This window comes from Lagopus muta, chromosome 4, assembly GCF_023343835.1.
Source record: "Lagopus muta isolate bLagMut1 chromosome 4, bLagMut1 primary, whole genome shotgun sequence".
Classification (NCBI taxonomy): Eukaryota; Metazoa; Chordata; class Aves; order Galliformes; family Phasianidae; genus Lagopus; species Lagopus muta.
Genome location: NC_064436.1, coordinates 31,889,103 through 31,912,073, shown reverse-complemented (window position 1 = coordinate 31,912,073; position 22,971 = coordinate 31,889,103).

Genomic DNA, 22,971 nt, shown 5'->3' with positions numbered 1-22,971 from the left:
CCACAGTTTAAGAGAAATGATATATTGGAATGGAGAAGACAGGTGCAATCATTGCTTTCCCAATCTGCATTTATTATATCCTATTTATCTCTGCTGCAGGGGTGTGCTAGAAATCAGTACCTTTCCTGTTAGAAGCCATCCTGCTTTCTGACTAAACTTATGTATAACGGAGACAGATCCAGCCATCTTTAAGTTAACACTGTTTTGAAAAACCATCTTTGGAATTTTCTGTGAGCTGAGAAGAAGTTGCGGACTTCCTCAACTTCTGTTTTGCTGCATATAACATAGGAAGTTAGTTTTCTTCTAAACTGAGCTGGCCACCAGCTTTGTCATTTTTGTAGCCCTAGTTCATAGCTGCCCCCTCTCCTGCCTGTTTGTTTTCACCTTCCAGACTGGTTCATCTGTCTCCAGTGAAATCCATTGCCTTCTGTCTTCTTAGTGGATTTGTAGCTACTTTCAGTCCCTCTGGTAGTCCTCATTTTCTGAATTTAGTGTATTTCCCTTGTGGCATTATAACCAGTGCTTTATTGAAGTTTGACTAGACTCCATTCCTGAATGCCCTTTATCTAAAAAATGAGTTATCTTTTTAGAGAAAGCTGCCAACTAATTCTTGCATGATTTCTTTGGTAAGCTCCTGCTATGGTTTTTATTCTTTTTGTGTTTGTCATCCTTATATTGTTCTTCCCTTAAAAAGTTGTTCCTTTGCTGCCAAATTAACATTTTGTAATTGCCTCCAATTCACCCTTCTTCCTTACTTTCATACTCTGTAGATTGATATTTTTCACTCTTATGACACTACTGTGACTTACTAGATTTAATAAAAATCCTTTCTGTTAGCACAGTGATCTCACGAGATTTGTATAAAAAATAAAAAGGTTCCCAAGCTCAGAAACAAATCTCTCGTTTTCCATCTGCTACTGGATGATATCCTTTTTGCTCTTTGGCACTTGAACTCCATAGGTGAGGATCAGTTAATTCATGCTCATTTCCTTCTTGGGTCTGGAAGGACTTATATTCACTGAGACCAGATAGAGGATAAATGCTCTGGGGAAGGAAAAAGGATTTCCCTGAGAAACACCAAGGTGTCTTTCACCATACTGGGCTCTGCTCCTCAAGTAGGGGGAAAACTGAGATGAGTTCCTTCTTGCCATTGGCAAGGTTCACAGGAATGCAGACTTTAAATCAGTAGGTGTTTGTTGGCCTTGAGAAGTGCTCTGTGCTGAAAATTAATGCTTTTCTGAGTAGGCCTGAGATCTTTGCATTTGTTGATGCTTTTGGGAAGAACTATGGGACATCACACTGGGTTTTCACTGTTGTTTATAATTATGTTCCACTGTTGCCTAAAGTGGACAAGATGCTATTATATTTGGTGCTGTACAATCATACTGGCATGATTACTACTCTGGGGATTTTTTGGTCTGAGAGGAGTTAGTGGAAGATAGGATTTATGGCTATTGCACAGTGATGGGAAGTAGAAGGTATCTGGACAATGGTAGGCCTGCAACCCTATATAGGACTTATTAAAACAGAGACCAGTAATCACAACTATCTGTTCAGTACTCAGACTTATCTATAGCAAAACTTGTATTTGATTCTGCATCCTTTTATCCTTTTTCACATTCATGATTTTAAATCTCCATAAATTAGCTCATGTCAGTAAAAAATAATGTGACTTAATTTTCTTCCCTGCTTTTGTGTATCTACTTTGGCCACTGTGAGCATCTTTAAATGATCACATACTGTCTCTGACTTGTTCTGTCAGAAACTGAAATCCAGTGATGTGGGGTCATGTCCTGTTAGAAGTGATAATAGGCTTCTAACGTGGAGAAAGGTTTTGAAAATCCATCCTGCAGAAAATGAGTGCACAGGAAGCAGCACAGTTTGAATGTGTCTTAGTTAGTGACTTGCTTGTTCCAGTGTGGGTGTGAGAAGAAAGTTTCAGAAGGTGAATCTGGAATATGATGATAGGGATTGACAAACCAGGCAATATTTCATGAGGATTGATCTTAGTACCTGGCTTCTTTACGATGCTTAGGAAATCCTTCCATCAGGTCATGTGAGCACAGAAAAATTGCGGTTGGATTGATAATGTTTACTGGGAATAGGAAATGTACTTTGGTTAAGATGTAAGGCTGAGAGCACAAAAGATGTAGATGAAAGAGGACTGTGCAAAGCAGTGTTGTGCAGAAACATCAAACTTAGTGATGGCAGAGGTGCTCATCATGTAAATGTGCTGTTTTGTTTTTGTTTCTTGCAGGATTACCAGAATGTGATCTGGATTTTGTGACTGGAGTTTGCGGAAGAGGTGAGTATTATAAAGCTCCCACATTCACATCTGGGCACCTAAATGTATGGCATCCTGCACCACCCTGAGGGCTTTGATAATACTTGCAGGCATCACTGCCCACTCATTAAAGCCTGCAAAATAGACTACTGCAGACTGGAAAGCACAGAGATGCTTAATTCTCTAGGCTGTTTGGTTTTGTCTTTCTTTTTTGGACATTGCATAGTGTTCTGTTAGCTTTGTGATGATCACTGGAAAACCACATTACGTCTTCTCCATCAGTTGATGAGCCATGCCCCTCAGACAACCCAAGAAAACAGCATTATTTTGGCAAAAAATAATTTAAGGATTTTACGCTAGCTTCTTAATCCTGCTTTTAAAAATAACAGAATATTTTTGCCTTGGCAAATGTGGATTTTGTGCTAATTTATGTAAAGGAATGTTTTTGCCAGGTTGGTTGGAAGAAAAAAAGTGTGATGTCAAACTTTTAAAACTGTTTGAGTAGCTGGCTTTTGCTAATTGTGCTTAGATAAGAGCTCTTTGGGATTTTTTTGGGGGGGGGGGGGGGAAGTGGTATTTTTTCACTGCAAAGTAGTGATTTGTCAAAACAACTTTTTTGCTGAAATGTATTGGTTTGATGCAATGTTCACTGCAAAGGTTCCTCTGGAGGAGGGTGGATGTCAGATGAAATGAAAACCTGTGACCCCCATTACCTTCCAGAGCAATCAACAGCCCTGCTTTTGAGGCATGTGTAGTTCAGACTGCCTGACTGTGGGTACCAAAAAAAAGTTTCCTGGATTTAGTGTGCCTCTCTTTTTCTTATCTACTGTTGCTTTTTTTAGTTTTCTCTTGTTTTGTCTCTTCCTCAAGCCTTGTCTTCTACCCTAAGACACTGGCCTGGGCTCTTCTCCAGAAAAATCCCTTTTCCAAATCCTCCTTTGACCTGTTATCTTTTAAGCGGAAACAAAACTTTAAGACAGGCCATTACTCTTGGTGAAGAAAGTAGTTGGTTTCTGGTCATTCTTATTGAAAAGTCCTATTCTTGGCAAAAGTCAGTAAGGCTCTTCATAAATTTTCTGAGCACCTCACCAAAGGCAGTTCTGGGGATTGAACCCACTCAAGAGAAAGCTAAAAGACGTGATCCTGGGGCGTATGTACTTCATATTCACTTCATTAGAGAAGGAGCTACCAGATACTAATAGTTTGTGTGTTTTTTTTCCTTTCAGTTTTCAGAAACTCTGTAACAAGAGCTAGAAGCTACAAGCTGAATTTAGAGGAGTTCGTGAAGACAAGGTATGCTTTTCTTGCATTTTTATTTTTTTATGGGCATACGTTAATCATTGGAACAGTTTTCCAGACGATGCAGTGGATCTTTATGGACTTCAGATCTTTAAACGCAGTCAAATTATTACTTTGAAAATAGCTGGGCTATGTATGTGCAAGTTTTAAGGCAAAATGAGGGAACTGCTGGGTAAGATCTGTCTGGGATAGAGACAAAATGAGGAGTTAATTTCTAAGTGTCACAGTAGCCCTAAACTGTGAGTCTCTCAGTCTGCTGTTAGATTTAAGTACTACTAATGAAATTTTATGGATGCCTTTTGTACTTGATTGAGTGCATATTTATTTTGTGTGTTGTGCTGAAGAGTCTAAGCTGGCCTTTCTTAAAGTCTACTCATAACCATAAAAACTGTGAAATGCACTCCTACAAGTTAATGCATTTTGCATGGTTAGTTTGCCTTAATTTATCTGATTGATTTTTTTTTTGTTTGTTTCTTTGCTTTTGTTTTGCCTGGATCTGGTTTAAGTGCCAGGTGTTACACTTGTAATTGAAGCATTTTGTTCTCATATTTAGACATAAGTGCGTTGTAGCACAATTATTCTCTGGCATTGCCTGTATCCTTGCTTACACCGATCTATGCTGCTTTCTTGTGTTACTCCATGCAATACAAAATGCACCCCCCACTGCTCTGACTATAGGGAGAGAGCACCCAGGTGCACTGTCCTATCTTTGCAAAACATGCCACTGATTTTTGACTGTCATGCTGATGCTTAGATGGAAAATGCTGTAAGCAGGATGTGAACTGGTAAAACAAGAATTCACGCCATCCAGTGGAATTGAAGCGGATGAGTGTGGGCTTCCCTTCCTTGTGGATCTGTAAGTTGGCACAGTGGTGCCAGAGCAGTCCAGTGTCTTGCACTCTTTGTTGCATAGGAGATGGCCATTTGGTGAAAATAGAAATCAGATCGCTGCTCTCTAAAGGGGTGTCTTTTTTTATTAACTTACCTGGAGGTCAGCCTCTAGCAAAATGTCTTTCCCATGTGTCTGCTGTTCCCTGTGAAGCTGCCTGTCCCTGTTATCCACCTGAGTCATACAGTGGGGCTATTTCTGACCAATCCCTGCCTGGACTCAACTGCTGCATGTAAATCTTGAATGCTTAGTTTTTCTCATCAAGGCTTTGCTCAATTCCCAGTGTGTTACTGTTCACATTCCTGCGCTACCCACAGCACACAAAACATTTTGCTAATCTTGATTTGTGCAGACGGTAGGTGGGCTTTAAAGATGAAGTGAAGCATAATTACAGGAGATATCTGCTTGGAGGGAAGGAGGGCTTGCAAATGGAGGAGCTCTTATGTAAGCTCATCCTAAAATAGGAGCTTTGTGTTAGCAGCAGAAGAGTCCTTTTTGTATCTAGTGGGAAGCCATCCATGTGACAGATAAGGAGAAAAAGTAACTTTAAAAGACGGAACTAAAACCAGCATCTTTAAGTTGCTTCTTAAAGGAAAGTGATTTCTTGTGTCATGCACTTTTTTTGTTTTCCTGTCAAAATGTAAGATAAAAGGATAGTAATGCAATCAGCTTCATGGAGGACTTGGAAGCATCCATCCCCTTCCTCCCCCCACTGTTTGCCTCCAGAGTCAAGAAGGACTTTTATTTCTGTCTCTATTTAATGAGCAAACTAGCACCAGGGAGGTGCAAAAACACAGCAGCACTTTGCCTATAACTTTCGTCACTGCACCAACTGACAGGATTTGAGCTCTGGCTTACCCCTGAGTCTGGACTTCATGTTGCATTCATTTGCAGCATGCCTCCTCACTCAGGGCATCACAGATGCCCAAGACAATGAGCTGCTTGGCCTATTCGTGATTTATAGTTTGCAAATCTCAGAAGGAGGAGAGGCAGCTTGACTCAGCCCCACAGGCATTACAAAAGCTGGTAGCGTATGTTCTGCTCTCATGGGATAATAGCACCCCTGCTTCTTGGCACTCATACAGCCTCCCTCTCTGTCCCTGACTTGCAATCCTGGCCTTGACCCAAATCCAACAAATGCACATCTCCAGCTGCTTTTTGGTTGCCCCATGAGTGGCAGCTCCCATGACAGTCATCCAACAGGAAGGAGTTGCAGGGAGCTGACTTTGCTGGAGTCTTTCAGGCATGTGGTTGAGTTGTGAGCCAGGTTGCTCTCCTCCTTAGCTGTCACATGCTGAATGCAAGGAATAGTATTTTGAAGATCCTCATAGTCATAGGAAAATCACAGCTACTAGGCTGTGATAGTGAAAGGCAGCAAATGGGAGCAATAAAAGGAAAGGAAAGCAAGTATCTCAAATAGGATCAGTGATGACCAAAGTAGTCTGTGTAGCAAGTTCTCATAAATCTCAAACGCTGAGTTTCTCAAAAGGTCATATCTTTGGAAGAAGCTTTACGTAATTACTGAGTGATAACGAAGGTCACTAAGCATATGAATTCCCCTCTGCACAAAGGAAATAATAGGTTTCATTTGTTTGTATCCAAAATTAATTGCTTGTGTCTTTTTAAATGGAGTTACCCACAACTAACTTAACCACTCTGCTGTAAGGACTGCAACTGAATTCAGGGAGAACAATCTGATAATCCGCACCTTTAAATGTTAAACCAAGTCACTGAGACAAGACAAATTAGGGATTAGGTGTGTAATATTGGTAAACTGACTTGAATAGTTTGTCCTGTCTGCATGATGTATGACTTGTTGTTTACTTTAATCACACAATTTATAAGAATCTATTATATGGTGATGCAGCATGACTTGATACCGTGGCTCAGATCAAATGTTCAGTTGAGCTGTTAAGTATGTAAGATAGGGCAGAAACAAGGTTTTTCACTAGTATATTTCTAGTACATTTTTATTAATAACTTCTGATGAAAGGATAAGCTCAGACAGAGCAGTTAAATAGGGAAAGAAAAGCAACGATATTGTTTACGCTAGCTATTGCAATGCATCTAGAATCAGAAAAGCTAGGATAGCAAGGAACTGGTTGGTGCTGGGTCAGTGTCCCTTTGGTTTCTCCTGTATATAGCCAGTCAGAAGCTTTTAATAGTTACGTGTGATCAAAAGTTACGTTTTATGTAGCTTGAACTGGTTCTTTTGTTGCTTTTGATGCTGCTGACAGTTTGCTTCTTGGAATAATGCTTCTATCTACATTTCATTTTGGTCTAAAAATACTCCAAGTTCTGATGACAAACCAACTTTTCACATTGCAAGAAACCCTGATGACAAACTTCTCACTCATCCAATTTTTGCACTTTGTGCTTTTACCACATATCCGCAAGGGTCTCAATCAAGTACCAGTCTGCACTCAGCTCTGCTGAGGCTGAGCTTTGCTTCAGCCTGTCTGCTTGGTGTCTACTTTCTTGAATTTTGTCCAGAATTTCTTTTGGGTGCAACAAAGTGATTGGATGTGAAGTTGTTTGGAGGCCCCTGAATTATCGGAAACATTAACTGGTTCCGGAAATCCCTTTGGCTGAAAGGAGATAGAGACAGCGTGGGCTTTGGAAAAGATTGTTCAGTACTCATCCTGTTCATCGTGTGTTCTGAGTGTTTGCTTGTGGATGCCATTGGAGACAGGGTGCGGCGTCAGGTGGACCCTTGATTGATGTTATGTTCCTACAGTAATAAGCATATACAGCAGAAGATTTAGGTCTGTATAGGGCTGTTCTGCTGGCCACTCCACTCATAGCCATCTGTTGCAGAGTAGTAACATTCTCTTGATTTAATGAGTCTGCTGGATGGCAAGGAGGAGGCATACACCCCCTGAGAATGGGTTACCTCATCCCCAGGGCCCTCAGGGTAGCTCACTGAAGTGGGATGGAGCAGGCAAGATACAGCCCTAAAGGGAGAGCCAACATCAGCTGGAGCACTGGTGGCTGAGAATGCTTGTTTCTGTTCAAAATGTTCTATTCTGAAATTTTATTTTCTGGACACAGAGAAAAAGAGGGATGTTTGAATATTCAGATGGTGCAATTTGCTGTCTAAGGCAGTTGGCAAATATGTGTGCTAAACACCATTTTGATTTGATTTTAATTTTAAAATGTCTGTTAAGTAGTCACTGCTATTGTACAAAGAAGAGTTTTTGTCAACTAGAAATTGTCTATGCTCAGAAAAGCAGTTAACTGTCCAGAAAATCTGGATTTAGGGTATGTATCTGTCACTTCTGTGCTGTGACAGGTTACTATTCTATTGCATTCTTTCCAATTATCTGAACCACCCTCAAGTCTTTTAAAATAAGTAAGAGTTCAGGATTTGCTGACTCCCTCAGAAAAGTTTGGCCATTTTCAGTTTTAGCCATCAAATAAGAACCTTAATCTCAAATGACATTTAAGCTGCAGTTATTTTGAGGCCAATAGTATGATTAAAATAATCATTCTAATTTACACTGTCACTACATACTTAATGCTATTTCATTCTTCTAGTATTTGCACTTTGCACACTTGGTTTGCATGAAGCTCCACAAGCTTCTACACAGGCTTGGTTTTGTGTGTAACCCAACATTCTTCACAATGAAAGTTGTTTTCTTTCTTGTCAAATCTACTTGGTCTCATGTCTTTCTTTTCGTATTATGTGAAAACTCACATCTTGTAGGGACATTTTAAATTAGAACCAGCCGCTACTAATTTTATCAGGGAATAGGAGAAAAATCAAATCAGAATGGCTGCTGTGAACAGGTCGTAGACAGAAATGTCCATGGCATGTCTCTGTTAATAACATCACTATAGTGCTCTACACTGGCTGTTTTGGGTTTTTTTTGTGTGTGTGCGTGGTATTCACATTAATATCTTTTTTGTATTCCTTTATAATATCATTATTACTTTCTTTGCTATAAATCTTAGAGTAACTTTTGGGCTTTGAGAGAGAAGTGAGATTTTCACAAGACGCCTGATTTCCTCTAATCATGTGAACCTAGTGTCATACCATAAATTATCCTTCCCAATCTATCAATGGCATACATTGATTCCAACTGTGAGGGCATGTGCTACTTATACAAATGTCTGACACTGGATACAAGCCACTTTTTTCCATATTAATTGAAGATGGATAGTGATGACTTGAGCTCAACAAATGGGTATGTTTGTCATGTTGTTAAAACTCAATCTGTCTGACACTAGAAATGTTTTTCAGCTCCTTAAAATGAAAGGGAAACTGTCAGCTTGAAAATCACATGTCTAACAGAGCTGTTGCTTTTTCACAATCCTTCCCAACAAAGAGCTCAAAGGCTGTAGCTGGCAGGGAAAAAAAAAAAGTCTAGAAAATGCAGTATCACTTCTTATGGAGATGTAAATGTTCAGATTGAAACGGTGGGACACATTCCTGAGCCGTGGCTCAGCCCTGCTGCGCAGCATCCCTACAGCAGGCAGGTACGTTCTCATGTGGTAGCAGTGCTTGCCCATGGCAATCCCTTGGGGAAGGACAAAGGCTGGATTTTGAGGAACGCTGGGAGGAAAGAGAGGCAAGCATGAGCAGGGCTGCTTTCTCTAGCCATGGACATGATACATTCGTCTCAGAAAAACAACTCTGCTTTCATTACTTCTGTGGCTCAGCGCCATTTTGGGACTTTGTTAGCGGTGCTCCCAGGCACTGACATTTCTCAGACTGAAAACTATTTTGTGCTTCTGGTACATAAAAGCCTATAAAGTGAGAGGATCTACAGGGGAGATACTGCATTCACTGGTGAATTAAGACATGGTCTCAAGGTTGTTTCTCTCTTGTTTACCTGCTATGACAAGCAGCCATTTATTTGTGTGGCCCTGAATGTTAGTAAGTCATTTCTAGATAACTTCATCTTGCAATACTATAGGGAATTCTCTACAACCCAAAGAGATGCAAGCTCAGCATTCACTAGTAACCACCACTGAGCTATGAAGAGTCAGCAATTATTCTGAAAATAATTTGTAAAATATTGATCTGTGTTTTCCCCTCCTCCTATCTCCATTGGTGCTGATAGAGGAAAATCCCTGTGCAATCAATGTCAAGCAATAGATGCGTGCACGATGTCTGTCTGCACTTGACTACTTTTGTTTGGTCGTATCTTCCTTTAGAGGGCATATGAGCCCTTTACAGGCACAACAGTTTATGCACTCTGTGCATCCTGATGTATGGGTTCATTTATAGCTTGATAGGAAAAAAACAGCATTATTTCTCCTAAGCTTCTCCATCCCTTCCAAGCAGAGTGTTTCTTTAAATCAAGTGAACGCATTTAGAAATACCTTAAGCTGTGATATTTTAACGTCCGTATTCATTACTTGTAACGCCATTCAGTAAACGGCGAAGGTGTTCCCAATTCACACTGGAGCTACCCTCTGTCTGTGTTAGGTGAGATGTGAAGTCTGCAGGAGGAGATGCCAAGAGACGTGTCTGAGCCGGAGTGAGTTGCTCTAAGCCTGCTGACTTTGAGAAGGTGCTCTGATTTATGCCAGGCATGGCTCTGCCCTCACTTCCCATTTAGGTTAATGGTATTTCTGCATCCGGCTTCCCCAATGTACCATGAGGAAAATTGGCCGTATGAAGATTAACACTAGCGTGATGATAATATCCACTGGTTGTTACAATAGATCTGTTTATCAATACACTCTAGACACATTCAATATCTTTGTGTTTCATAAAGAATTACTGTAAGCTGCCGTTCTGTTTATCCTCTTATTGCATTTTCACAGTGCATTATAGGAATGATAAAATTCCATGAGCCATAACTCCTAATGGCATAGATGATCAATTTGACTTCTAATTTGGAAGTAAAAGCACATACATGGCGTACTCTTTGCCCTAGTTTAGAATAATCGTCCCACTTATTTTTGTGGTAACGGTGGGACATTAGTGGTAATGATTAGAAGTAATGGCTTTTAACAATAATTTATTTCTAGGCATGTAAATATCTGATTCATTGGTCTCACAGCTGATGCCAACAATATCATATAGGCATGTAAGAATGTACATCTTTCAAGGCATCTATAATTCAGAGCATCCCTGAGATGCTCTTTTTAAAGCACAGAAGTTGTGGATAAGGAGGTGAACTTGGCTGTGGTCTGGACTGCTGGTTCCAAGTGAACTGTGGCAGTCTATGACATTGATGACTACTTGCACATCTCCCACAATAAATTTAAGGAATAGACATTCTAAGTTGAGCTTCACTTTCTGTGAGACTTCCTGCACTGCTCATGACATTGTCACAGTCCTGGAGTGATAGGAGGTGGATTTTTCTCAGTCTTAAAATTTTTATGGAAAAGCAGTTGGGAGGCTGATGGTCTGCTTGGGTGCTGAAATCTCTCTGGAACAAAAGAAGTAGGGCTTGACTTCTTCCTGATAAACTGAGGCAGATGGCACAAGTCGCTCTCAGGCCTTCCAGCAACTCCTCAATAGCACTTAGAAGTAAATCTACCATTTGAAATCTATTGTCTATTTAAATCTATTTAATTTACAATTAACAAGACACCTCTTGCTCTCTCAACTTAATTAAAGAGCTACTGACTCTTAGTGAGATTGAAATGCAATAAGTAAGATAACCTAGTTAGAGTATAATTAAGAGAATTTACATACGTAATAAACATGATATCGCTGCCTTCTAACATAAAAGTACCCTGAACTGATGCTCATTTAAAAAAAAAAAAATAAGCCAACCTATAATTAAATCTCTGAATACTAATTTTAATAGCATAATGCAAAATAACTATGGGGAATTAATTGTATGTAATATCCTTTAAGTAACCATTGAAAGCATAACACACCAAATGGCTTTTGTGTCATCTGTCAGCAAGCCAGGTTTTAACCTCTGCATCTTGGATTAACCCCTTCAGGGCTGCTGCTGCTTTTGTTGTAGGGTGATTAAATGCATAAAATAAAAACAATCTGTGTTTAAACACTTGCTTGACCTTGGGTCAAAAACAAAGTGTTAATTTTCCCAGATTCTGGCTGGTTCAGAAATAGGGGAAAAACAATTGCTCTTCACTGATAGCAGATTCTTATTTCATCCAGAATGTTAGAAAACTAGCAAATTTAGCTGTCTAGGTTTATACTAGAATGCCTTATATTCTTATTAACAGGATTTTGATGCCAGCTCTAGAAGGCGTACCTTCCGTTTGTGTTAGGACACGAGCTACACATCACTTTGAATTTGTTTATTCATTTGTGAGGGAGGAAAGCAACACTGATAGGGAGAATACCTGACACGAAGGTGAGTCTGCAAGGTGTCTGCTTGTGCCATAGGACAGCATGGTAACTCTGTATGGGCTTTTGGTCTTGCCTCAGGCTGCAGAAATCCCTAAAGCACCGTAGTTGGATTTCTTGTAGCTCAGCTTCTCTTCATGCTAGTGGATTTCTAGCTGGCTGCTTGGTCAGTAGTGTATGAAAGTATGCTCCTGGAGCTTCTTCACCATCACAAGTGGTAATTCACTCCTAAATAGTGTATGTGCTTTCCTGGAGGTAAAGCACACTCCATTTACTGTGCATAGGAACAACCAAGAAAAAGATATTTTGCAGTAAATTAAGTGCTTCTGAAGGCAGACTTTCAGGATACATTGCTGCTGTGAAGAAGAGGATCATATTGTCTGAGCTTAGAATGCTTGTCTTTCTTGTGTGTACCTAAAAGGTGCACCTTGGAGATGTGTTCCTTTCTGAAAATAGAAATGGGATTGCTGTTAATAGAAGCATCTGAAATTTGTTTATATATACAACATGGCAATCAGGTCTGTCCAGTGCCATCTTAGCAATTAGATGTTCTTTGGACACTTGATATTACTCTGTTTTTGAGAATATCCCATATCTGTTGCCTTTTTGATCTCCCACCTTCAATACGAAAACTGTCCTGTTATGTATTCTTTTTCAAATGAATTAGCTTCTTCACGTATAGGTTAAGGTGATGGATTTGAAACAGTGGTGAGGGTATCCTACGGCCTCTACTCTTCTCCTGTTATTAAGTCGGGGCCAAAGGTAGCACAGCTACAGATGCGAGTGACAATGGCAGCCAGGGCTGTAGCATTCGCGACAAAGGCAGACGCTTTCTGATGGAAAACAAAAAAGCCTCCTCCACAAATCACATTAAGCCCTTCTTTGCATTTTGAGAGGCAATATGTGCTTTTTCACCTGCCACGGCTGTCATCTGGTGTGTGCCATGTCTGAGTAAGACAGCGTCTGCAAATTCATCATCTGTGTCTATGCTCCCACACAGAGTGTTGCAGCCCGCGGATCCATCTCCATTCTCTGAAAAGCTCCCACCTTGCTTGCTGGCCATACGGCATGTGGGCCTAGCCTGCAGGGTTTATGAACTCTTTCCCAAGAAGGTTCTTAGTATGCATCTGCTAGTAGGGATTTCAGAGATGTCCAGTTTTAAAGTTCATTTTTTTTGTGGGGGAGCTATTTTTACTTAATTTTGAATTAAGTGCATAATGTTTCTATTTCTATTTTAAGCTCTGGTCAGATGGCAATTTGTATGTTTCTGTGCATCATCACCTAAAAAACTGAAGAACACATGCTTCAATGTTGTATTCAAGCCAATAATCTTGGCTGGCCACTTTATTTTAATTGGAGGCTGAAGTGCCTTTGAATTGAAGCGGGTATTTAGAAACAATCAAGACCGAAGCACCAAGGCTTCTGCAGAAGCTGTGACACTGCTTCACTGGATGTGGGACTTGGAATGTGTTCACATGCCTCATAGCGATGTAACGCAAGATGACAGATTAATTAAATATTGGAGTTGGGCCAAGCAGAAGACATGGTGGCCCAGCAGGTGCCCTATTCCCCGTGTGATAAATCATGTTTGTTCATGCACTCAAAAACTCATTAGGCTCAACCTGAGTTATTTGGTAGAAAGCATTATTTGGGTGAACTCATGTACAGAAGGCTCTTGCAGGGGGTGGCACTGCAGCCTTGGCAGGTCAGGGGCTGCAAAAATAGAAAGGGTTAATCCAACCAGGAGCTCAGTAGTGACAAAAACAAAACAAACAAACAAAAAAACCAGCAAGAGGTGTCCATAGCTTGCTTGCCTCTGCAAAGCTGTGCCTGTTTGGTTCAGGGATGCCACCTGGAAGGAGACATGGGAACTTATCTTCCACAGTACTTTTTCAGAAAAGGACTGGAGGTGCTGCTTGGATGCCCTTTCCCCTCTCTGCCATACTGCTGGAGGATTTTGGTATTCCATACTCAAGCTTGGAGTTTGAGCCTGCTTTTCTGCCTCCTCCACTTTTGTCATGGAGACTGCAATGAGCAGAGTCACAGAAGACACATTACTGGGGGGAGAAGAATAATTTATGCATTTAGGAGGAAAAAAAGAAAAAGAAAGAACATTGTTCCTCCAGTCTTTGATGTTTATTTAGTGACTGAGTATCAATTATCTGTTTAAACAGGTTTCATTACAGAAAGTGCAAAACCCCTGAGCTTGTTTTAAAATATGCTAATCCTTACTCAGGCAGGAAATGGAAAAGACTCATTTACAGTTTAATTTCTAATCCATGTGGCTTGACATGTTGTATGCTGGAACATAAATAGAGAAGCTGGAGAGGACAGCTCTCTCACAATAAACAGGTGCTGCAGCTTTGTGTTTGCTGCTTACCCTCTCTGATCATATGTCAAAGCACGAGCTGCGAAATGTCAAGCGCAAACTGTTGAAATCGTTCATTCTGGGCTTCTCCTTTTGATGGATAACATACAGCCCAGAGCTTGTAAATCAACACTGATGAGGAGGAAATGAGGAAAGCAATAAGGAGCTCATGTGGTGAGCGCCCACACAAAGAGCTCTTGGAGCCCATGTTTTTGGCTGCAGATACCACTGGAGGAAGGAGCAGCTGCCCTTGAGCAGCTCCTGCAAAGGGGCTCTCCCCATTTTGACGTGCACAGAGATTTGGAGACATGTCTGAGACACTGAAGAGCTTACCTCCAGGGAAAAGGCAATACATTGCTCTTGCACAAGAGCAAACTTTAATCAAACTGGGACCATAAGGCAGGCCCAGAAACATCTGTAAAACGTGCATTTCCCATGAAGGTCCCTTTGGCGGCTATAAATGTTTGGGGATAAAAGAAATCTTCCTTTTTCTTGTTTTTGTTTTCCTTTCTCCACAAAGAGTTGAGTTGCACACGAGCTCCTATCCAAGTTGTCCCTTTCAGTAGCAATTCATGACATTTGTAACTTTAATGGGACCAACTGATCCTTCTAATGAAATATTAATTGGTGGGAGATAACCAGGGCTCCCATCACAATGTGCAATCCATTGCCAGATGCTGTTGTTTTCTGGATGAAACAAATTATAATCCTAGCACCTTCAGACCTGGGTTCTTCCCCTTTGATGCAGCTGGGATGAGGGTGGAGTTGACAAACCTGAAAAACTTTACAAAAATGGAAGTGTAGCTCCCTCTTGAAATACCTGGCTCTGAAAACACTTGAAAACCTGGGGGGGCAGGTGTGTTGGAGCCCAGTGAGGAAGTCTAGCTGTGGTCCTTGGTCCAAATGGTGCCCAGAAAGGGGGCATCATTTTTTGCAGGGTTGGTGTCAGCACATCTCCCATGAGGGAATGAGGATATTTGAAGGAATGGGATGTGGTATATTTGATGTAGAGCAGCAGAGTTTAATTATGGACAAGAACCAAATTGATATTCATAGGGTGATAAATAAATAATGTATATGCACTTGCAGGGAAGGACAAGAACATTTTTCTGAAGCGGTAGAAATAAAATCAGCAAAACAGAAATTAAAAACAGATCTATTTAGTAGAGCTCCTGGTTACATGACAAATAATCAGTCTGAGGGCTCAATACTTCTGTTTTTCAATGAGTCATTTGTGTCTGGCCTGAAAAGGTGTGAGATGGACGGGGTCACATTTCTCATCCTCTGATCTCTGCTCTGAGATTTCCAGCTGACATTTTCTCTAGGGAGTGACTTGAGCCTTGGGAGGCTCAACAGCCACAAAGAGTTAAAAGGACAAGAGGATGCCCAAGAAGTTGATTTTATGGTGATGGAGGCAGAGAGAAAAGTGAGGCGGGATTTTTCCTGGTTGGCTGAGCTAGTCAGGCAAGCCAGTACACAGCTGTTCAGCAGGAGACAGTTTACATATGAGGATCACTGCAGCAGCACCGTAGCTGCCACTGCACATCTCCTAAATAGTTTGTGCTTCTGAGCAAGCTCCCCTCTGAAATGTGTATCTTTCTTTAAGAGAAGTCTCACTTGCACATACAGCTGGATATTTCTTGTGTATGCTGCTGCAGACGTGAGCTTGAAAATGAGAACGAAATCGTCCCAAATGAGAAAATGAACAGCAGCAGCATGTTGTACTCTCAGTGCAGTTCTTTAAGCTTTACTTTTGGATTTGGGGAGTAGATCTGGGGGGTTGCCTCATAATAATACATGGTGCTACTAGTGTTGCATTAAATATTGAGAGAACTGGCAAAGACTGACAGAAAAGAGCAGGTGGGATGCATTAGGGACTCAGGAGACATGTATTTGTCCCCTGAGCACCTTCCTGTGTTTCAAAACTGCTTATTCCTAGCAATGCCTAAGACAGCATTTTGCCATAAAGCAGAACACATTATATTACTGAGTAACATGTATTTCTAGAAATAAAATGAGGGAGACCATCCTTGCCCAAATCTGAGTATTTTTATATATATATGTAAATATAAATGTGTATCTGTAAGAGTTTTAGGATAGCAATGCTACATGGAGGTGACAGCAGCAATGTACTTGGCCCAACAGGATGAGGCAGCTCCTCTTGCTTTTCTTGAGCACTGCACAGAGCCACTGCTGTCCGAGAAACTGTAGGAGGCCTGAAAATGCTGTCTTGGCAGAGAAGGGTTTGACGAGTATGAAAAAATTCACTTTTAATTAATTTTCTTCTTGTTTAGTGAAAGCACAGACAATGTAGCGTGGAGGAACAAAATCCGAAACAAATTGCTAAAGGTAGTAATAATAATTTTTCTCTTGCTGATACACTTTTTTTTTTAACCTTGGCTGCTGTATCTACACAAATGTCCTTTAGTAAGAATTAAAAGAATAGGCAAAAGCATACTAGATACGTTGTTTGAATTTCAAGGGATCTAGGAGGTTTTCCAGTTTTCCAGGAGATGTCACCAGTACTTTAAATCCTTCACTTTCTGTTATGGAGATTTCTGTAGAAACTGTTCTTCAGAAATACAAACAAGGAAGACTACAATGCTAAGGAGATGGGAAATGTTGGGTTCTGTTTGCATCCATTGTGGGTTTGTAACTGGCTAGGTTTGCAAGCCTTTAGGCACTGTGTATTTTGGCAGTCTCCTGCTGCTGGGCTTTTGATTGATGTGTGCTGCACTGTGGTGTTTCCCTTTCTTTGCTGGTTCTAAGTGTTAGGCTCATAGCTGGCTCTGCAGGTCTCGCACATCATGGGAATTAGCAGCCTCCAAATCCTCCCAATCCCCCGCTTTCATGACCATAAAGCAAATTTTTGCCCATGTCCTCATAGAAGCCTTCAAATGTGATTCAGCACAAATCAATCAAAAGGCAATTTAAAATGTTTGAAATGTTTTTTGTTTTTTCTTTTTTAATTAAAAACCTCATGGGGGTGTGTTTTTAGGATTGGAAAAACTGTTTTGGGGTTGAGTGGAGAAAAAGTTGTATTCGTATTTCTGTTTCATCATCCATACTTGATTTCTGTAGGAGAGGTAGGAAGAATGTGGTCTGGGGCATAAACTGGCAGAGCTCAGTTGGCTTTGCAGTGGCTGTGCCAAGGTACTTGGCTGCAGGAGCCAGGAAAATAATCACAACCACAGATAGAGCACTTTCCACCTGAGGATCAGAACACAAACAGGGAAGCCCATTGAATCATCGTGGCATGTGTCTGCAAGGGAGAGCATCACTGGGGGTGTCAGTTAATTTTGCTATCATAGGTATCTTTGTGGTAATAAAGGTAAAAAAAAGGGATGTGCAGCCCACATATGGCACAACTGTGAGAATAGAACGCTGTCCTTTGCATCCTGCTGCTGGTGAAGGCAGCAGCATTACTGAAAGATACAGGTGGTAATATGGGGGTGTTGCCAGCCTGGATGTTTTCAGTCTGTTTTTATATGGCTAATTGGTAAAGATACAGGATAATGAGTGGAATAAAAGCCTGAAAACATTTCATTTTGGAGCTCACTGTGAGGAAGCCACAAAAGCAGGCGCAGGCACTGTGAAGAGATGGGGCTTCTGTCTTCCAAAATCCAGCAGAGTCCTATAAAAACCAGTCAGCAGATAGGCAGAATTAGAGTCAGTTTACTTCCGAAAATGAGTACTGTTGGGTTGAAAGTGGGCAGATCCACTCACAAGGGTCTGCTTTGGGGCTATCTGATCTAACTTCTACGTGGTTGTAGATAACATCATAAAGTATTGAAAGTGCTGGTGTATGATTTTTCACCTTGCAATAATTAAATGCTGGAACACTTGGTAACTGCTAGGGAGAGCTTGGAACAGTGCACAACAAGTACTGAGCTAAGAAAGCTGTGCTGGTGTAACATGATTTCACAATCATTTGTACTGGCTTCTGGCAGGGCATTTTATTAAATGATCTTTTAAAATAGGTTGGTTGAATAAATACAATCAAAAAGTCTTCTGGTGAGTTAGATTAGCTTAAAAAAAAACACTGCTAAGTAATGGCTGGGTTGGGCTTGGAGGTGGAAAAGAAGACAAATCTATTACGTAGGATTGTGTGGGATGGAAGGATCTCCAGAGATTTGCTGCCTTATGTCTTTTCCTGTGCTGGCAGGTTACTTGGCTGTGGTTTAGAAGTCTGATCTTAACTGTTTCTTCCCTTGTTTAATTTTAACCATTACAGCACAGATGTTGATGCAGTTGTGTCTAAGTAGATAGGAAGCTGCTCTCGGGAGAGACGTGATCTTCTTTCCTGTCAGTGTAAGATCAGGCAGTGTCATTTTCTAGACCCGCTTGTGCTACTAAACTTAAGAAATTTTATGCTGGAGAGCAAGCTTGTTGCTTGAGATGGTCCCTGGATCTGGTGTGAGACTGGGGAGGTGATCTTTGCCCTGGGGAGATGATCGCTTCTCTGTACTCTCTATCTCAAGTACTCTATTCAGTTATGGGTCTCTTACTTCAAGAAAGACGTTGAAGACCTGGAGGATATCCAGAGAAGGGCAATGAAACTGTGAGTGGTCTGGAGCACAAGTCTTATGGGGAGTGGCTGAGGGAGCTGGCGTTGTTCAGTCTGGAGAAGAGGCTCAGGGTAGACCTTATGGCTCTATACAACTGCCTGAAAGGAGGCTGTGGTGAGGGAGGGGTCAGCTTCTGCTCCCAGGTAGCAGTGATGGGCCAAGAGGGAATGGCCCCAAGTTGCTCCATGGGAGGTTCAGGCTGTGTTAGAAAACATTTCTTCTCAGAGTGTGATGCATTGGCACAGGCTGCCCAGGGAGGTAGTACAGCCATCATCTCTGGAGGTGTTGAAGAAGAGGGAAGATGTGGCACTGAGGGACATGGTCAGTGGGCATGGTGGGGATGGGTTGATGATTGGGCTGGGTGACCTTAGAGGTGTTTTCTAATCTTTATGATTCTAAATAGGCAGTGGATTTGGAAAAGCTGATTGCATTGGCACTGCACTAGCAGGAGCCTAGTGAAATCAAATCCAGCTCTCTCCCATGTGGGTTTTGTGGTGTTGTATAAGGAGTGAGTGCTTTCCCTCAGCAAGATGTTGGTAAGGGCTCTTCTTCCTCCCAGCACTAGTTTACAAGAAACTTGCAGCATTAGCAGAACAGAAAGTACAAACTGCTTGAAATTAGGCAATGGGCTTAAAACTTTATCACTGTACATATATAAGTTCTCTTTCCTTAAAAACTCGTATTCATGAGGCAACAGCCTCTCTGCTGAGATGGAACCTGAAAGAAGGAAGAGGAAAGGCAAGTAAAACTTAGTGTTAAAACATACGTTGAAGAGTTCATAAGGGCAAGCAGAATAACTGTGAAGGCAGAGGAGCAGCAGGGTTTGATGGACATGGCAAGAGAGAGGTGAACCAGGTTTCTTGCTGCAGCTGGTGCCCATCTCTTATCCTCGCAGCCTTTAATCCTGCTTGGCCCTGCCACTTGTCTGGGAAATTATAGAAGAGAAAGGGCGCTCCTTCTTCTTTCCTTCTTCTTTCCTTCTTCTTTCCTTCTTCTTTCCTTCTTCTTTCCTTCTTCTTTCCTTCTTCTTTCCTTCTTCTTTCCTTCTTCTTTCCTTCTTCTTTCCTTCTTCTTTCCTTCTTCTTTCCTTCTTCTTTCCTTCTTCTTTCCTTCTTCTTTCCTTCTTCTTTCCTTCTTCTTTCCTTCTTCTTTCCTTCTTCTTTCCTTCTTTTTCTTTCCTGTTCTGAGTGTCCTTTCTGGCTGCTGGGCTCCAGTGCGCCTGCGTGCTGCACTCCCTGAGCCATGCTTAATGTGTCCCCGGGAAACCCAGCCCTCCGTCCACTGGGACTGAATTTCAAGGCATATCCCTATTAGCTTATTTTGATGTTTTTATCTTTCCGTGATTGGGAACCATTCTCTGCAGCCAAAACAGACACTTTCCCAAAGGCGTTGAGTGAATTTTTAGCTCTCCTCTGAGGAGTGGGCTTCAATAAAAGATGAGGCTGCTCACAGCACTGACTGGCTGCAGCGCTGGAACATCTCCGGCGGTTTCTGCCTCTTGCTGTAAGTTTACACTCGTATGAACATCAGCTTGGCTGCCCCGTGTTGCTGTAAGTGGAGGTTTGCACGCAAACATGGCCTCCACAAAAAATGGCCTCAGGCAAAAGCACTTCCCAAGCCAGCAAAAGGCCATGCTCTGCAGGATCTCCAGTGGGTAATGCTGCTGGCAGTGCGGACATGCTTCATGTTTTAGCCATGAGGTCTGGGAGTCTCTCCCCTCCCAGCAGGGCTTCTCCATCACACAGGCAGCAGATTGCTGGTTACTCACAGTTTGCACCAAGGGGCACATTGCACAGCCAAGTTTGGTTCAAGTGTGAGAGTTTGTTGGGGTTGAACATGTAAGTCCTACTCTCTGTGGGAATGCCCGGAGGCCCTGGCCAGGGTCCCCAGTGGGCTGAAGTAGAGATAGGTGTGAAAAGGGCATAGCAGAAAAGTGGAGATGAAAAAGCTCACGGCAGCAAAATCAGATGAAGTTAGTGGAAGTACACTCCCAAGTCGTTTCAGTACTGATGCACTCAAAATAAGGAGTAATTAAATCTATGCCTCTCTTAGTCTTTCTTATGCATTCTACATCTGCTTTCTGGGAATTAAAAAAAAAAAAATTGAGATTCTGACATGCTGGAGCAAGACCAAAGGAGAAATGCAGCAAATTCTGGGGGAGTTGAGACCTGGGAGTATTAGAAGGATACAGGAGCCACAGGAGAGAAAAGTGATGCCCGTGGCAAAGAGGATGAAGCCGGTAACTAAGGGGAGATGATTAGTTTTGCTCTATATTTGCAGGACTGGTTTTGAAAAAGGCATTTTCTCAGCTGAATATTTCATTTTCCTTCAGCAGCTTATCCTTTCGCGGCTCTCTGCACTGCATCAAAGCACGTGGGAGAATGTTGTTGCTGGAAATGGAAGTTGGTAGAGGGGAAAGTTTTCAAAAGGAAGCAGCTTCTTGGGGTCCCAGGACCCACCGAGTTCCAGGGAGGCTGATTCAGATACTTTTGAAACAAGTACGGAATTGTCTCCCCCTGTCATTATTGCAGAGTCCCCAGCAAGCAGCTCAGACTTCTGTAATTCTTAGATCAAAGATGACAGCTTCTTTTCAGTGTGGGGTTCATTTCCCCACTGGCTTCAGGGTGGATATTTCTTTACCCTCGTGTTACCATAGGGTTGTTGATAATCATGTCAGAAGAAACAGCAGATATCGCCCGTTGTTGCGCATTGTCCTGCTGCTTAACGCCGCTCACTGCAACCAAGGGTAATTCTGTAGATTAAAACCATGGTGCTTTGTAGGGAAAAGCCAGAGCAGAACCGAACACAGCAGTGTTATTTATGACCATGTTTGTTTCTGTTTTCAAAGTTGGCATTAAAAACCATCTAAAGATATCAGAGTGAAGTGTGTAAGGAAAAAACAATAACTTCCAGCGGCACATTTTCATTAACTTGGAACTAAAAAAGTATACTGCAAAATAGTGGAATGTTTCTTTGAAGCTTTTTTTTTTTTTCCTAACCTTTCTATCAGTGTTTTCTCAAGCAATTTAATCAGGCAAAAGCTTACTTTATCATTTGTCTTTTTTTGACTCCTACTGTGGTTTCTGACATTTTGGGAAATAGCTCATTTAAAGTGTTGGAAAGAAAGTGGTGTCAGTTATTTATCGAGTTTTATGCCACAACTTGGGAAAAGTGATCTTGATTCACTTATGCCAGTAGAGATTTCATCACAGGAATGAACGAGCATTTTTCTACGGTGCCTTTAAATGAAAAGAGCAAAACCTTCCCGTCACTTTTTCCACTTAGCATACTTTAGAAATATTAATTGGATTGTTAATGATATTGGTAGATCCATAGCTGTTTTAAATGCCATAGCCTGGTTAGTTAATATTTGCTCGTATGAGCAGTATTTAAAAAGCGTTCCTTATTTCTCATACAGTGCTCTCCAAACTCTGTAACTGCAACAGGAGCCGAGAGCTCCTCAGAGCCCAGTGTTCTGATGGGAAGTGTGGAGGGCAAAGCCACCAAAGAGCAATTATTTCGTTTTGAATGCTTTGCTGAACGAAACCGTCCTGACGGGAAGCTCAGTGGGGTGCGAGGAGGATCGACGTTTGGGGTCCGGGAGGGTGAGCGCCACTGCCAAATATTTCTGAGCACTGTTAATCCTTCTGGGAATGCTCATGGGCTTAAAATGAGGTGCCCGCTTGAGTACCTTCCCCTGTCAGAGTCCAGGCGTAATGATGATGTTGGTAGCAAATGCAGCAGGAAATAAGCAGATCAGGAGGGTTTGGCACCCCGCCGCTCTTATGTTACCAACGTAGGCATGTAATTTTTAAGACTTCCTCCTGCTCCCTGCATCCCCCTATATCAAAGCTTGGGATTTTTTCATTCTGGTGTATGGGGCGATTCTTAAATGCAGGAAGAAATACATCCAGTATCCACTTCTCCTCCGTGCTCGCTGATTAGAACTGGAGAGACTCGAGAAGTGCTCACAAAGGACTGATTAAAAAGTCGGGAAAAATGAGTGGTCCTTCAAACAGTGCTCCTCATCTGCTGCTGTCCGCACTGCGCCATTCTCTTCACGCTCTTTTCTGGGGGGTTCACTGAACCCGCTGCTTGTTGTGGGGAGATCCTTGGAGAGGGTAGAGGCATTTTTTCAAGACTCAGTCTGGTCTCTGTGTGTTTAACGTGAACAAATACTTCACAGCTCCGCTTTGACAGCTCTGAATAAATACAGCTCTGGTGTCGCCACACAGAAAGAGTCAGTGGTGTTTCAGCAGGACAAAAGAAGCAGGTTTTTTT